Source organism: Magallana gigas, chromosome 9 (genome assembly GCF_963853765.1).
Source record: "Magallana gigas chromosome 9, xbMagGiga1.1, whole genome shotgun sequence".
Taxonomy (NCBI): domain Eukaryota; kingdom Metazoa; phylum Mollusca; class Bivalvia; order Ostreida; family Ostreidae; genus Magallana; species Magallana gigas.
The window spans coordinates 10,871,787-10,889,386 of NC_088861.1; the positions used below are offsets into that span (position 1 = coordinate 10,871,787).

General features: G+C 31.2%; 1 long non-coding RNA gene across 2 annotated transcripts in view; it reads left to right on the plus strand.

Annotated features, from left to right (window-relative positions):
- The window catches only part of LOC136271353 (uncharacterized), a 38,338-nt gene that overhangs the window by 18,600 nt on the left and 2,138 nt on the right, over positions 1–17,600 (plus strand). For both annotated transcript variants that reach the window (XR_010709288.1, XR_010709289.1), the window contains exons 2-5: positions 378–432; positions 7,395–7,452; positions 12,615–12,647; positions 16,827–16,895. This is a non-coding gene — a long non-coding RNA (uncharacterized lncRNA). The remainder of the gene's footprint in view (positions 1–377; positions 433–7,394; positions 7,453–12,614; positions 12,648–16,826; positions 16,896–17,600) is intronic.

Consider the following 17,600-nt stretch of genomic DNA (forward strand, 5'->3'; position numbering starts at 1 on the left):
TGAATTGCATTGCAAATGAAATAATATGTGCACACAAATAAAACTCAACGATTAATGGTCATTATGAATGGATATACGGGTAACTCTATACCTAGTTATTCGAATAATAGAAAATATTATCAAATAATATAAAGCTATTCAGGATTTTTCCATAGTATTTTTTCGATACAAATCCCCATCATTCAAAAGAACCCCCTGTTCCAACGAGATTAATGAATAAAACATTAAACCGATAAATGCATATTAATAATGATAGTTTTGCATAATATGGTAATTTGTTGTAAAGGATTTACAAGAATAATACATAAATCCTTTATAATGTATTTAAAGCAAAACCTTCCCTTCTAACTGTTAACATTCTGGATATGTTATTTCAGGATAAGACGTGTACAAATTATGGCTAAAGCAGTACCCCTTTTCGCCAACAACGAGGTATGTGTTAGACAAAATAATTCTACGTACGTTTGTCGCTTTACTATAGCGAGTGTCTGTCGTCTCTCAGTAGTAATAATTATGTAAATTGTTCAGCTTTGAATAAAACAGACATAAAACGTGCGTTAAAAGTCAAAATCGCTATGTAAGAAGCTGGCTGCGTTTTTTGCATCTGTACACACGAACATATTTGTTTGGTAGTTTTGGAGGCACGGTGTAATCTGCGTTTGTAATATTTTCCTGTGAGACTATTATATCTATTGAAGTTTTATGATAGTCATTAACTCCCTCCATCCTCTGTCAAGATAAAGTAATATTTCTCGTCTAAGACAAAAATACTTTTAGAATTTTGATTTCAAAGCTACTGCCGGTGGTGATCTCTCTCTCTCTCTCTCTCTCTCTCTCTCTCTCTCTCTCTCTCTCTCTCTCCTTATACTTTCCTTAAAACACCCAAACATTCGTCACTCATACACCAACGCAAAAATTAAACTGACGTAGAGAGAGAGAGAGAGAGAGAGAGAGAGAGAGAGAGAGAGAGAGAGAGAGAGAGAGAGAGAGAGAGCAAACATATTTTAAAAGAAGCTCGAGTCTTTTATTCCTCAAGGTTCGTTATGAAAAATTCCGCAGCAGATTATGGCCGATCGAGGCCTGAGAACTTTTTTTTCTCATCGACAAGAACCGAAGTCGCACCTGCTCGTTCAAAGTTTAGGGAGGTGTAAAATCGGCACTGGAAAATCATTATGGCGCTAGGTCCAAGCAGAAAGAAAAATACTTCTTTCGGTATTAATCATATTTTATTCGCATTAATCATTTCCGCATGTTACCTTCTTTGTGTAAAATTCAACAAGTTTTTGCCTAATATCCTTCCGCGCGATGTAAAAGAAAGTAGGCTTTAAGCGGAAGATAAAGCATATTTCAAAAAAGATATATATTACAGATTTAAATCAATACTTCACTAACCCTCACCGACTGCTATTCAGTGATTTTAATCAATTTATAAATCTTAAATTTCATCAGATATATTTCAAACAAATTGATTTCAAGTCTTTAGCACCAGCATATTTTTTTTTTATCAATAGTTCTTCAGAATTCGACGTTTCATAGATTGCCACAATAAAACATTATAATTGAGTAAAGATGTTTATATTCAATTCAAAGATGATAAATTATAGGAACATCGTTGTCAGGATAGAGCGATATAAATTCACTTAAATAATGGGCTAAATTGGCCAGAAATGAAGAATGTGAAAGTTGCATTAATGCCTGTTAAATGCTATGCCTTTTCTTGTTCCCCGTAAAACCATACTTCCTATGAAATAATGCCACAGTGATTTTTCCGACATGGATTTAGTTGTCCTTTTGAAATCCAACACCCCTTTTGGAATACTAATTCACACTAGCAAGGGGAAAAATCCATATTACTCGCAAAACCGCTGACTTTAACAGCGATTGCTGGCAGAAAATTGATGGGAAAGATAATCACAATGAAAAAAAGCACAGCCCCACTTCATAAATTTACAAAATTATCACATTTTAAAAATCAGTAAATCATGCTATGCTATAAAAATGATCTGGGGGCGACAAAATACCTTTTTGTTTGCGTCTAAGTGTAACTTGAAGCCAAAGAGTCGTCTGATTTCTCCGTTAGATAATTTTTATATAAGATATTTTTTTTTCGGAAAAAGGGGGGGGGGGGTAGGTTGTATGTTTTGCAGTTGACGATTCATATGATTTTTAAATTATGCTTGGTTCTTTTAATACAGTTTACTTTGTTACCCTACACATAAAATGGATAATTATGTTAATGGAAATATACAAAATATATTTTAAAAAGCCGCGTGAATTAAAAGACTTTACATTTTGTAATAAAGAATTGTTAGGGGGTTTTCAAACATAACATATTTTAAGAGATTTTTTTATTTAATTTTTTTTATGAATTAAATTTAAGATTCATAAAGACAATGGTTTAAGGCAATTAGTAATTTAATCCTGTTTTGTCGAATAAATATTAATTACTTTACTTCATAAATACCAAAAAGAAAAACTTAAGGCATTTGTTTTTTGTACGACATATATTAAGAATTCAATATTATTTTTATTATGATAATCAAAGTATAATGCGTACACAGGTAGATATACTAGAATGGACTCACTTTGTGAATTTAATTATTAATTAATTTAAAATCTTTTGAGCAAATATTTAGTTGAAAATAGAAAGACAGAAATTTTAGGACAAAAAAGAGAAGTTTGTTTCATAATTTATTTTATTTGAAATGAAAAAGACAAACGATAGCCCATTTCGTGTAACATGCTTGGGATTCTTTAGAAATCACAACTCCCTGAAAACAGATTTCTTGAACAACAATGTACAACAAAAGCAAAACCGCACTCCCATTGCATAACACCACAAATGCAATTTTCCCAGGAATGATCCCAAAATTATATTGCTACTGGCAAAGCAGCTAAATTTAGTTGTTATTTTCCAGATAACAAAATTGAATTATCGGGCGTCAAATCGTCATTGCAAATCCCCCTGTGTCCAACGTTGACGTTGAAAGTTGTGGCTTCATAGACACTATCTGCGACGATCAAAGATTTATTTCGCATTTCGGTACCGTTAAAATGACTGAAAGCCCTTCACATATCGATTTCTACGTCTAGGGTTTAGTTTTTTGCACCCCCAGAGTAGATTTTTTTTCTTTTTTTCAACATTGTCCACTTGAAAAAATCAGTGACGGATTTTTTTTTTCTTTTTGCAATTTTTTCCCTTTTTAAGGTGCGTAATGATATTAGATACGATTGAATAGACGTGAAATTGGGCGTACTCATTATGTTGAATTTGAAATCAAAAGAACGAGCTAATAAACAAAACCCTTTTCATTATTTCAAATACCAGAGGAGCAACTCTTTCCTCGTTAATGATACACAGAATATGTGCAAATGAAATATGGTAATGTTTCACTGTTTTTATTTTTTTTTTCGTCATGTTGAAAATTTTGTCGTAAAGTGGGAGCTCAGAGTTTGCTTTTAATAAAGCGCAAATTTTGAATTACATACTGAAATATTCTTTTAAATACTTTAAAAAAAACCTAGGAGTTAAGTAAACAAGAGAGACAGAGAGACAACCATGGGTTATTATAAATTACATCACCATTTAATACTCAATAATTCATTCTTTTTCGCAGGTCACAAATTTAAATCGAATGAGACTGACTTATGAACTCAAACGACAAGTATCGATTTCAATTATGTAAATGAATTTCAAAGTATGCAGTAACATATTAAACAAGGGAAGAATACATGATAAATATTTCATCTTAAATATGGTGATTTATATGTTTTTAAATTGTGATTTTTTGAAATATGTTTTATTTATTGTTTTGTAAATTGTAATAAATCTATATTATCTGAATGAATTGAAAAAAAGAGTTGTTTATTTTAAATGCTGCTTCTGTGTTTATTACATGATTATTTTTGTGAAATTTTTGGAGTAAAAATTGCATTAATTCATACTCAAAAATCTAAATTTATGATGCAAAATATGTGCATTTTTAATCACAATGAGGGGGATTTCACAAGAAGATGGCACTATATGTATATTTGTAAACTCCAGACTAAATAATCATTTAGGTTTGAGCACTTCTAAATCAAGATAACTTCCAAATCTTAATTAAAACTGTTCATTTTATTTAAATTTCAATGCAAGTTTAACAAAAAGCTTTTGAAATTCTCATTTGAACCGAAAAAAAATCTGTATAATTATTTATTTTGAAAACGAACAAGACAAAAAAAAATATTCTGACGAAAGACCCACACAAATTAAACAATTTTGTCTTGTAACACCGGCCCCCGATAATTACTACTTAAACTGTCTTTGAGGAGGGGGAAAACACACGAGCAGCTCTTGTTTAGACGAGCATGGCACCACATCTTGGTAAATTGCTTCACTCAATTTGCGTTGTCTCTGGGAGTGTTTTGTAATGACCAGTTCGCTCTGTCGTTTGTCCCAGCTAATTGCACATGGCACATTCATTTGATCTAATCCCCGCAGATTTCATTAGGTATGCAAATAACTTTATCGTCGCTTGGTCAGTCTGGGCCACTCGGTATCACGGACAGACATCGCGACCTTTGGGTGCCGAGACTGTGGCCGTTCATCTGAATTTCTTTCTCTAGCAGTACAGATACTGTCTTGGGCTACGTATCAGTTTTCATCTGTAAACTCTATTGATTGCAGTAAAGGTCAAAAGGACCTCTGTGTTAGAGTTCACACATTTCGGTGTTTTGTGGTTTTACAGACACTCATTTTGCATTGTTTTAATTTCTCGTAACTTGAATGAAAGATTAATCATGCTCGAAAATTTCTTTAAATGTGTAACGGTAATTATATTTTATGTAAGCTTATAGTTATATGGTTACAATTTTTTGCATACCTAGGCTTTGGTTTTGAAAAATCGTGTGAATTGTAATGAAACAGTGATTGTTGGGGGTTTATAAAGGTGACTACTGTGATATGCTAGGAGGAAAACATGACCATCTTCAAGAAATGATTAAAGCCACAAAGGGATTTTTTTTTTACGTTTTTCAAAACATGACCATCTTTATAATAAATAATTAAAGCCGCAAAAGGATTTTTTTTTTACGTTTTTCAAAATATATAAATCGTAGTTTATTTCTTTTGTTGACTGGTTTCACATTTCAATCAAGCCTAGGAATTATTTTTTTGGTTTTTCCATAAATATAACAAAAGTGTATAGCATCCTTCCTCCATTTTAAAAGCATAGATCACCTTTGTTGAGGAATGCTTACCTGCGAGCAGGTCAAATTCCAAAACTGAATAATGATACAAATAAAATGAAATATTTGAAGTCAGTGACATTTTGATATGAGTCGATGATCATTAAAAAGACACAATTTCTCTTCATATAATTAATCGGCTTTACACCATGTGGATTTTCCCGTATTGCGTTGCAATTAAAAAACTTAAATTATAAATTAGCAACAGTACAATTTTTGAAGTTTAGGAAAAGTATTAAAGTATAAGCTAAGGATTTTTTGTACTATTAAATACTGAATTTCAAGAAGAAAAAAACAGATGCGAAATTTGCTATATCATTTATATTTAACTTTGCATTCACATCCATGAAGAATTATATAAAGATTTAAAACTAAACATATCGAAATTTACAATGAATTCAAAGAGTGGATTCGAACTTGATTTGATGATGTTTTTTGTAAATGCCTGTATTTATCTATCGAAGGCTAATCATATCTTATGAATTCTTGGAAAACTCATATTTATAATTTTTACAATGTTCCAATGAACAAGTATCTCAAAAATATTAATCCTTATTTCTTTTTTTTTTATTGGCACATAAAAAGATTTTAAACGTTCGCAATATGTAAATTTAGTTCTTTGAATATACATCGATACAAGCTGTAAATATATGTTTGCCAGTTTATTTTTGTACGTAAGTTTATTTAAAACCTAACAATGAAGTAAATTGCGCATATAGCATGCAATATCAATTCACAAGCTTCATACATGCACATGTATATCATGCGCACATATTTGTTTAAACTTTAAACCATGCAACGAAAACTCTAAATATATTATGAAAAGTGCTAACATTAACCCAGCCTATTTGCGGCATTTGATCAATGCAATTGCCATAAAAAGGCTCAATGCCTCATCAAGAACCAGAGAGCTAGAAATACATGTATGTCGTGTGAAATTGGGGAAGTAAAAGTCTTCGAATGTGCTGTAAATTGCACCCAATTAATCTTTATAATTTTCTTTTGATCTCGGGGTATTTGACAATTTTCCAGTCCATTTCCTAATGAAATTCATTTATTTGTTGTTATTTATAATGATGCTACAACTGATAAGAGTTGATTATGGGCAGATTGGTCGGTTCTATACTTAACTTCAAATGGATACAGGAACTATAAAACGTTTAACAACGGATTTTTGTACCATTAAGTTAAGCTTAGCTATCCAACTTATGAACGTTACAGATTGTTTTTAAAGCTACTCTTGGTGTATTTCCTCCCCAATGTTAATAGCAATAGAAGTTTAAGTGACTTTCACTTTAATCTGAAATAGTTCCTTTAGCCATAATCGTATCTGTCTTAGTATTTTGCCTTAATGCAAAAGTTTAAGGAAATAGATCATCGTTGATGAGATAATCTCTCTCTCTCTCTCTCTCTCTCTCTCTCTCTCTCTCTCTCATAAATAAGGGAGATCCAAATCTTCTGGTCAGAAGACTGAAAAAGATCAACGAAAAAAAAATAGTCTCAGATGAATCCCTTATCGTTATGCATATGTATACAGTATGTATACATGTATGCCTTGGGTTATATTCTGTATATAGTCAGACACAGGGACCAGACTGTTGGGGGATGCTGGCATCGATCAAAACCCTGTCCCTAATGAAGTTAGGAACACGGTGGTTGTTAGATTAATCGTGCAAAAGTTCCTTGTTACCCAGCTTGTTAGCGTGCTGGCCAAAGTCGGCGATCCCTGCAAAGAATGCTCATGAAAATTCCGATTTAATTTTCCTTAGTGTCGAAATAGCCTCATAAGCATTCCGGTCAGTTTTTAACCCGACCGATTAGGTTCCCCTTTTCAGCAATATCTGCAGCAATCCATACTAATATAACATTCATATTATTCATGAGTATTGTAATTTGTATTGTCCAAAGCTGAAAATTGGAATGGACTAGCAGATCAGAAAGACTTGTTAATCGAGGTCTGGTGAATTTTAACAGCCCCATTCCTGTAATCAGATCAGTTATTTCAGTCAAAATAAATTCATGAATTCGTCTTATTTTATGCCAGTGTTTGAAAATCAATCGTGGAGGGATGATGTGTTGTTTTAGGGGGCCCTTTTTTAAAAAGTTGTTTTCTCCTGTGATTTCTGCTTTTCTTCCATTTCAAGAATGTTTTTGGATTTTTTTAGGATTTTGCTCTGGTTTTCAAAAGAACCGCTTCCACTTCATAGTGATCACGTGATAAAGGTATGTTACGTAAAGTGTAAGGTGTTCATTGACGCTACCGCTGGAGTTCATCCATATGTGTGTGTGTTTTCCAAATTAAAGGTCATTATTTGAAAGAAGTACCTGACAACTTGTACCCTTTGTGACAAACCGCTACATTTTGTGGAGGATATAAATGGAAAGCACTATAAAAAGGGTTTTTTAGATCTAAACGTTTAGACGCTTCAAACTAGGTACTTTAACAACTCCCTGTGTTGTCGATCTTTTGGATGGAATTTCTCACATCGGAATTCGTCGGACGTTATCGATGGACCACGAAGCTATCTAAATGAGTTCAATTATAGCCGATATCTTGAGGTCCTTTTTAGATGGGGAAAAATCTAATGCCTGTTATCAATAAGATATCGGGCCTAATATTTCCGCACAATTTCACGATATGAGCGACTACTATCTATAAATTAGAAGTTTAACGCCTCGCTGCGCGTACAAAAATGCAATTTAGATTTGCGAGGTTGCACTAGATGTGTTTTGTTGTAAATGTAATGATTGAGGGGTGAATGCAGTGACCTTTACATAATGACTTGGGCGAAATGCACGGATGAACACAAGCCGTAGATACATCTTTAGGGCGACACACTTCCCATTTTCAAATAGTTTATGGTAGAGATTTGATTTTGAACATATTTAGGAAGATTGCATCTATGTACACCCAAATACATCTCTCTCTCTCTCTCTCTCTCTCTCTCTCTCTCTCTCTCTCTCTCTCTATCATTCATGCGCGTAATAATTTACTTTAACAAAATTTTCATAAACCACGGGTAGATCAAATTTTAAGTTACAATACTTTCCCTGTAGATTTTAAGCTTTAATATTTTATGATTTGCAGACGAAATTTGATTGCATTTTTTTTCCTTAAAAAAAAACCCCACTGGCAGTCATTGCGACAACAGAATGAAAAAATTAAAAAGAGGACCCAAAATGTCGATTTTCTACTCCCATTTATTGATACGACCGTAACAGTCGATTCCACGATTTCAGCAATATTGCGGTAATCAAAAGACCATTTCTGAATTCTAACCATCCATCATTCTAAGTGTGCCGCAACCCAGGAACAATGGGGAAACCTGGCATTGTTCTACCACCGCCATTGAAACTAATGCCATACCACCTAGACACCAGCTGGCTTACAATGTGTCTCCCCCAATCACAAGAATTTCCTTACTGTCTTGATACTTTTGAAAGGGATTGAGGGGGGATGGGGGGTGTAAGCACCATTTGGAGCAAACGTTAATAACAATATTGTAATTCTTAAAATTTTAAAAGAATTTGGGTCAAAATACACATAATTTCTACATGGATGGGTTTTGTTCAAAACGTCTATATACATGCTTTATAACATTTTTGTTAAAAGATGATTTATTAGAAAATTTGACATAAATGTGTTCGTAAGAACGAAGAGTAGAGATGATTTGTCCGAGAACCCTGCTGTGATATGTTCTAAATTTGCACTAAGTTTTGTGTATTACTTTTTTTTTTAAAACAATGTAAAAATAGGTTTCAAAATTCAAATTGAAGGAAAAGAATTTATGATTGAATATAAAGCTTACCTGTAAATTTTAACTGCACCAAGATCTCTCTGACCTCTACCACAGCATATCTAAAATATCATCATTTACAATTTATTCATATTTTATGCAAAAAATATGATTTAAAACAACTAGAATTGTTTGTAGATAATGAATTTTATCATTTTTAAATCGTCTATAAATTGATTGTGGAGGTAAAGATTAACTGCATTTTATATGATATGTAAAAAATTTCGATTAAGATGAATGTTAAACTCATTGATTAGCATAAAAAGGATATCAAATATTAAATTTTATCAAATTCAGAATTTTAAAATTAAGACGTAAATTAATTTATTAATCTGTTTGGGTTTTTTTGGAGGGTAATATGTGTAATATTAAGTTTATTAAAACTACGAGTTTATTAAAATTAAATACATGTAGCACAGTAATGCATTTTGTAAATAAACAAAGAAAGAAGAAAAAAATTATTATTAGGCAGTAACATCAATCATTAACCGCGGATAAAAATACTATACATCAAAGATATAGACATGATCAGAGAAGTCTAAATTTACTAATCTCGTGCTCTGTAATATGAGCCTTGTTTGATATTTGACCGGATCATACAATTCTGTACGTGTCCGAACTTCATTCATAAGTTATACTAGATCGTTGACCTTATCAGAAAGAAACAATTTATGTAAATTTCATGCAAATTGTTCCCCAAGTAATGTAAACTCAGTCCAAATAATGCCCGGGCGGTAGAAGTTAGCTTCGATACGCTCATGTCGGCGCATATACGTTAAGTTTTAAATAAATTATTAAATAGAGGAGAAAACAAAACAAAACCTTAAGTTTTATGATAAAAGCCTTATTAATGTAAAAAAAAATGTAAACTTAACATTTATATGGTTTTTTTTTTTAAATAAAATCATTTTAGATATAAATTTTCACAATTGATTAGTTCAGTCCCCAAAGTAAAACTTTTGCACAGAGTTATGGTCAGAATACTTAAAAAATTCAAACTATTAAACTATATTATTTAATTTTCATGTCGTGCGTCCCCCACCCCTCCATTTCTAATTTCACACAGAAATTTAACCTTTTATTCGATTAATCGAGGGGCAACTAATTAACTGAAGGGGGAGAATGTAGAATTGCACGTGCAAGAATCTCGAGCTCGATGAAAAATATCTGGCCGTCCTTTTTTGAAATTCTGAAGAATGGCGGTCTTTTCTTCCGAGTTTCGTTGACATGACAGACCGGATTAACGCATTGTTGTCATTGTCGATTTCAAATGTTATTGGATAAATCGGTTTATTGGAGCTGTGATTTATCTCAATAGTCGAAAGCAGTCGCTTGAGACGCATTAGGACTTGTGCTGATTTTTATGTTTGCCTTTTTATTTTCGCCCCATTCTCACAAATGTAATTCAATTTGACGCTACAGATTTTTGTGAAGAATTCAATAATCCGGACGGACGGACAGGTTAGAGCGAAATTTGTGTTATTCACGGCTTTCGGATCCCCGCGACTATAGGGATCAAAACCGTGTAAAGCAAGACCCAATAAAGATACACGCATATTTATAAAAGAAGCTCACTGAAAGCTATCATATAAGCCAAGCCCATAGGGCATAGGCTCTACCCCTCAAATAAAGGGATTAATTATGATGAGATTTAAATGAAAATCTTGAGTTTTGACTTTCCGAAGCGTGCAAAATGGAAAATTTCTCGCGCATCAAGAATTTGAAATACACACTTTTTTTAAATAGAGATTTGATTGCTGTTACATTATCATAATAATAAAAATTGGCCTTGTATATTTATATGGATTGTATTGGTGGATTTACCTGTCTGATGATCTTTCTACTCCTAAATGTTTACCTAAATGTGTTTGTTTATCTTGTTATATAAAATTATTTTTTACTCCGAATTTATATATAATTTTTATATTAGTTTAGCGATGTTATGGAGTGACGGGTTCCCTTTTTAGTCTTGCTTACATGTGCAAATATTTATTTTTGTCCCTCATCAAAAATGTCTGTTTGCTTATAAAGAAAACTGTGTATAAATTTCCGCAGTTGCTATTTCATATTTATGAAATAATAAATATTTGTCAAGATTTCTATACGAAACGTAAGGCAAACTAAAATATCGATATTTAGCTTATAGAAACACACACATTAAATTTGTTTGTAATTTTAGCTTTATGTATCTATATCATATTACGCACTGATGTATTTACATACTGACGTTTTCTATTATTATACGTCATTGGTCTCAGGTGCTAGATCTTCAATAAAATATAAAATATTAATATTAAATGGAGACTTTTAATTACATTGATATGAAATTTAAAACCTGCGTAAAGCATACATGTGTTACATGCAATAAAATTTATTTATAACTAATTAATTAGATATTGAAACTCCAAACCTTTTTAAATAATTTAAAATTATGTTAAATAAGTGTAAACTAGCCTAAGATGGAAGTTAAAATATAATTATACCTTGTTTGAAAAATACATTATCAATCAAATTGTTTTCAAAATAGGTGGGTCCCGTTTGCTTATGACTTAATCAATATTGTTGTGATTGATTAATCTGTATTTGATACATAGTATCTCAAAACAGTTTTTTTGTCATCTAATTTCATCCTTTGAGAAAATATGTTAAAAGGAACACAGTAAACGATGGACATTTTTTTTTCTTTACAAGGTTAAATCTATTAATCATAGCAATAAAAATATAGATATATATTTATCTACAATATTATGCATAGTACCGGTATTTGTCAAAATAATAAATAAAAACAAAGGCTATGAAATCTTTTATCTATAGTAATGTATTTACAGTAAAAAAAAAAAATGAAAACCATATGGGTCAGCGTTACACGATAGTTAAGATCAACACATGCAAATTAGCCATCAGTCAAAGACATACTCCCAAAACAAAACAGCTGTAATGACGCTGTTATGACACTACTTTGTTCGAAACTAGGTTCAAATTATAAAAAGATGCAAAAAATCTTTCGTTAAAATGATCTGTAAACACAGGGTGATTAAGGAAACAGTTTTCACACATTTCAGTAATAGAGGTCAAGAGTCAAATTCGACGTCACGTTCTATCCATCAAAATTGCTACCAAAATGCAAATGAGCTCGCGTCTATGACGTTTTTGCTATCAGTACACATAAAATCGCGTTCTTCTAGGCAAATCATTAACGAAAGTTCCCTCCGTGCAAATTATCTTCTAAGAAATATCCAAAGTATCATCTAACTTTGTTTATGATTGGAATGTGCATTACATATATATTTCATCGCAAATTATAAGATATTTTATGCCAAACTTTGGAGAATGTGGCAATTTTTTAAGTCCATATATAAACAGTTTCATGCAAACAATTCTTGTCATAATTCTAACTTTATTCGGTACCAAATTTGAGTTCTAAGGAATAAACACGAGGTTTTAAAAAAAATTTAAAGACTAAAAACGTCATTTCATGACTGTTGATCAATTTGTCAGGAACCGGCATACAATTGCAATAAAATTAAACAATCCATATCATGTTTTCTATATGATAAAATGTTCAGTTTTATTTCTTTATCCTTGCAGATGAAACCCTGTTACCTGCATGGTTCAAGAAAGGTAATCCACGATTATACTCAAAGCCTTATTAACGTTACATGGTTTATTCATCAGCAATTTCTAAAGCATTAGTGTGATATCATTACACCAAATAAAACAACACTTTTAAAGGATTGCACTAAAATTTGAATATAAAAACTAAATAGCCATTAGTCATTTTTTTGTCGTACATTTTGCTTTATCGTTTGTACAGCAGGATTAACAAAATACTAATTTTGCACCGAAAAGACGAAACAAAACAAGTCAATTTTTGCATATCAACAGAAAAAAAAATATTTAAACAAAAACTGTCTTTAAAATTAGTTGTACTGACCATTTTAAATATCATTTACATGGGAACTTTACACCCATACAGTTCTCTTTTTTGTAACTGACTTAATTTGCTAAACCTTGTCATTTGTTCTCCAAAAGACCCAATCTCTTCCTAATCTCCAGGCCTTTTTTTTTCTTAAAAAAAACTATATAAATATTATTTCAATCAGTAATTTAGGAGACCCAAAATCACTTTAAATTGTTATTTTTTTTTAATGATTAATGTATCACACTGTTTTTGGCTCCTCCAGGCGACTCTTCAAATATGGATGACAAACGTCGTTTGCCTTACATGGTATTTCACTCGAACATAAAAATGCCCAAATCGTCACCATTGTTCAGCTGCTAAAACCTTATGTATTATTAATAATATTTAATGACAGATAAAACAATCTGTGCTCTTAAATGACATTTTAGCGCCAATGTACTGTAAAATCTTTTATCATGAGAAATCTTTAGTTAATTGATTGAGATTTATTTATTTTAATATAATACAGATAATAGAGATAAAATCCCTCAAGCTTTTGATTTAATATGTTAAAAGGGTATAGAGATGGCATAAATAACCTGTATGCTACATATTTAATGCTTCCCCCGTCAACTTGAATTCTAAAATGCAATATTTGTAAATGGAAATGTTTCATTTTCAAAAGGCATTTACAGATTATTGTTTCTTTGCAGGCATTTTAAGCGACATTTTTAAACTCATAGCATAACCTTTTGACCTAAATCCATTATATTTTTATCAATAGATATCAGAAAATTATAGCTTGGTTTGATTTTGTTTTCTTTAATTTTTGATTAAGAATAAGAAATCATTGTTTGAATATGATGGAAGGATAAAAAAATGTTGGGCGTTATCAAATAAGAGAGCCCTTCGGGTTTTATGAATATGATTTTCAACAATTGTACGATTCGATATTAAAATACTAGAAGTCATTGTTGAAATGTATAAGACTATACATTACAAAATCGATTTGTAGTGCTATCACAGACAAAGACACTGGAAAATATAAATATGAAAACATACTATATCGATTCAAAGCCTTACTTATTCTATTTAGAGATGTTTCGAATCCAAAAGGAACATTGATTTAGTTAGAAAACTCTTCGAAAAAAGGAAGACCTATATCTAATACGCACAATGGTGTTGGCCATGTATAGAAATAAAAAAAAAACAACAACAATTAAACCACAGAGCTTCTCGTTTTATTGAACATCTTCTAACCGGACTCTATAATTATTTTGCGCTAACATACTACTGCATTGACGAGTTGGGAGGTTCCTTGTCATAACAGATTGGGCGATCGATAGCTTCTATTGTCTGATGCATACCGCTAAAACCAATGCCTGCTGAATATCCTAGAAAATAATATAAAAATTGTAGGCTCTGACGAAAAATGATACAAGAAAACCTAACAGTTAGATGCCAATGTGGATAATTTAAATAAGTAGTTCATATCAAAATATGATTATAGATATACATGTACTAATTTTTGAATTATAATATATTCTGATAATAAAACTCATTTTCTATGAAAGTAAACATTTTAAAAATCTAGTTAAATTCAAAACGCGCAGATCAGATGCTGACAGTGTCACCTTGTGAGCTGTGGTGCTAGAAACATTTTCAAAAAAAAATGAATAAACTTATGGTTAATCTAAAAAAGAAATTGCGTCACAATATGCAGGTGTGGCATAGTATCATTTTTAACGTATCTGTACGTAACTCCATTTCAATGAGTTCATTTCGGTAGGCAGTTTGTGTATTGATATAAACTTATATAAATTTATATCATGTAAAATTGTAAACTCATAGGGTGGCAGTTGATAATAAAGTTACAACATGATTGTTATATATATGTTGTAACTTTTTTGGGTTTTTTTTTACAGTCATCCGGTAAATAACGAAAATAAAATCATATATGATCAAAAAAGGAATCGAATTTGGTATTCTATTTCAAATTCATTGCTTTCAGTCAATTTATAATCATCAATAAAAAAATTGTAATCTTATTCATAAAAGATTCAAAATACTTATAACTTCCACAATTTTGGTACAAAATCTTATTACTAGCATATACTATAGTATTTATCCGAGATAACAAATTGCAAATTCTAAAATCAAATACAGTTATCTGTGATATGTAAGCAATGCCAATCCAGATTAAGTAAGTTTTATTATTTCTTAAAAAAAAAAAAAACAGAGGCAAATAGTTTAAATATTTCTTCCCATATAAAGTTTATGTATGTAGGGTGAAGCTTCCATCGAAAAACTACACACGGAATATGTACTTAAATTTAAAGGCATAGGGGGGAAATATTATATTAATGTCCATATTTAAGTGCAACTGCAATCAAAAGATGTTGACCCTCACACATTATTCACAAGATTTTAAAAACTTAAAGGAGTATGAATTAAATCAACTTAACATGCTTACAGCGTATTGCACATTTACCGCGCTTTATCTCGCCCATAAATCACAATTTCTATCTTTTAAATGAAACTTTACTAGTGTTGTAATATCATATTTCGCGTGAGAAATTTGATCTTGTTTGGGTAAAGCATCAGCCATCTCGATTTTATCTGTTCTTTTAATGTGGATGTTTTGCAGCATTTTTGTAGGTTTTTTTTTAACATTCTCAACCGTTTTCCTTCTTTCTAATCTCTGAGCGAACTTCAATACATTATGCTGTCTCATGTGGGGGGTTTTTTTCTATTCCATATTTGTCTTTTTTCAATCTTCGCATTATGGGATTTTTTTTATAGTTTGATATTTATTTGCTATCTTACACACAATGCTCTTCAGAGCAAAGCATCGGCATTGTCATTTCCTCGCCGAGACAGAGGGTGGGAAAAGTTCCTAAACTGGAAAAAAAATATAATCCATCAAAGGTGCAGCATCATATCCTAGCCTAATAAAACAATCATAATTCTTTAGAACTGCTTTCATAAAGCAAAAAATATCAAGTATAAAGTTTAAAACATCATATTTTATTTTGTGAATTAGACATTAATCAATATTTTTCCGTAATCATTTTGTGCATTGAAATAAAATGGATATTGTGAACCGTACCTGTTTGTTTTAAGTATTTTAGTCAAGGTATGCCTTTCTTCTTTTTTTATTTAATCAAAGTCTCTTATTTTTCTCAGTTTATTGTTATCGATGAAACAAACAAATAAAAAAAAACAGCCGATAATTAATTATCAAACTAGCTGACGAATTCATTATTATCGTTAATGGGCCGCTATTTACGATTAATATCATTATTTGGGTTATATTCTTTTGACATTTGATCTATAGAAACATTCAACTTAATGAATATTTATGGTTAAACGGCTTTACATAGTTCTAGCCGCTATTGTGTCGTTGTTTTTTTATATCCTCTCCCAAAGATGATTTCAATTATCTGCCTGTTCCCACACTCTCGATCAAGAGAAGTCTCATTAAAGGAACTTCCTTTCTATTTCATTTTTAAATGATTGAAGTTGTAGAAAAAAAAACAAGTGGATGCAATTTTTTATTTCATGTTTCATATCATACTACATGTTGTATAGAACCATTTATGGTTTTGTCATTAAAACAGTTAAAACATTCATTTGTTATTCATTTTTTAATTGTTTTTTTTAATAACACGATGCATTAGATAATCCATAAATAACATATATTTCCTTAGATGATTTCATGATAAGAGTATGTTTTTCCCTATCATAGTAAATAAATGTACATTTCTACCATTACTTATTTTATTTTTACATGTCTGCTATATCAGAAATACATTCAACGTTATCAAGCATCAAGCAATATAGTTATATTTTTCATTCCCCACCACCATTATCTCATCTTTTTATTTTCTCTTTTACAGTACCCAGTATATGCAATGAGAATAAGATCATTGGATTCAATGGACGAAAGATGACATTAACATTAACAGGTACACTAAATAATACATGTATTATATATAAAACCATTAATAATATGTCTGTACCTTATTGATTTTTGCTTTTTATTCAAGTATCTTATTCAATTATTTTAAGATTTGAACTTTTGACACCCTTAAAGTTAAAAAAAAAAAATTACACGTGAAAAAGATTATGCGACGCAAAATTTCGTTACCCTTTGCAAGTGAGAAAAATAAGACAGAAAGAAAGAAGAATGTTTCGATCGCCACCGCGCCACTTAATATAGTTCAATCTATCTCGTAAAAATAGGGTGAATTGCTGGGAAATTTAATTATGATTGTCAGTTTAAGCACGGAATTAGCACGGAGCTGTTTGCCTGTTTCATTACGGCACAGGGAAACACAATATCCCGATTTTATTATTCCATTCATCACGGAAAATGGCAGGCCCCAACGCTTCCCGATAGTCTTTTATATCAAAGCTCACAGATACGATGCTATTAAATACGCATGTAAAATCACTTTCAGCAAGATCTTCGTCGATTTAGATACTTTCTTAATTGATTTTTTGGGCCATATCTTTGTTTCATTCGCTCTTTTTGTACAACATAATTGTTGCATCGATTTCATTGAGACGGGACTATCGTGGGAACCATGTTCTGAATCTTTCCAGAATGACAAAATGGTGTCATTACGGAATCTTAAACTCTGATGAATGAAATCTGTGTAAAAAAAATA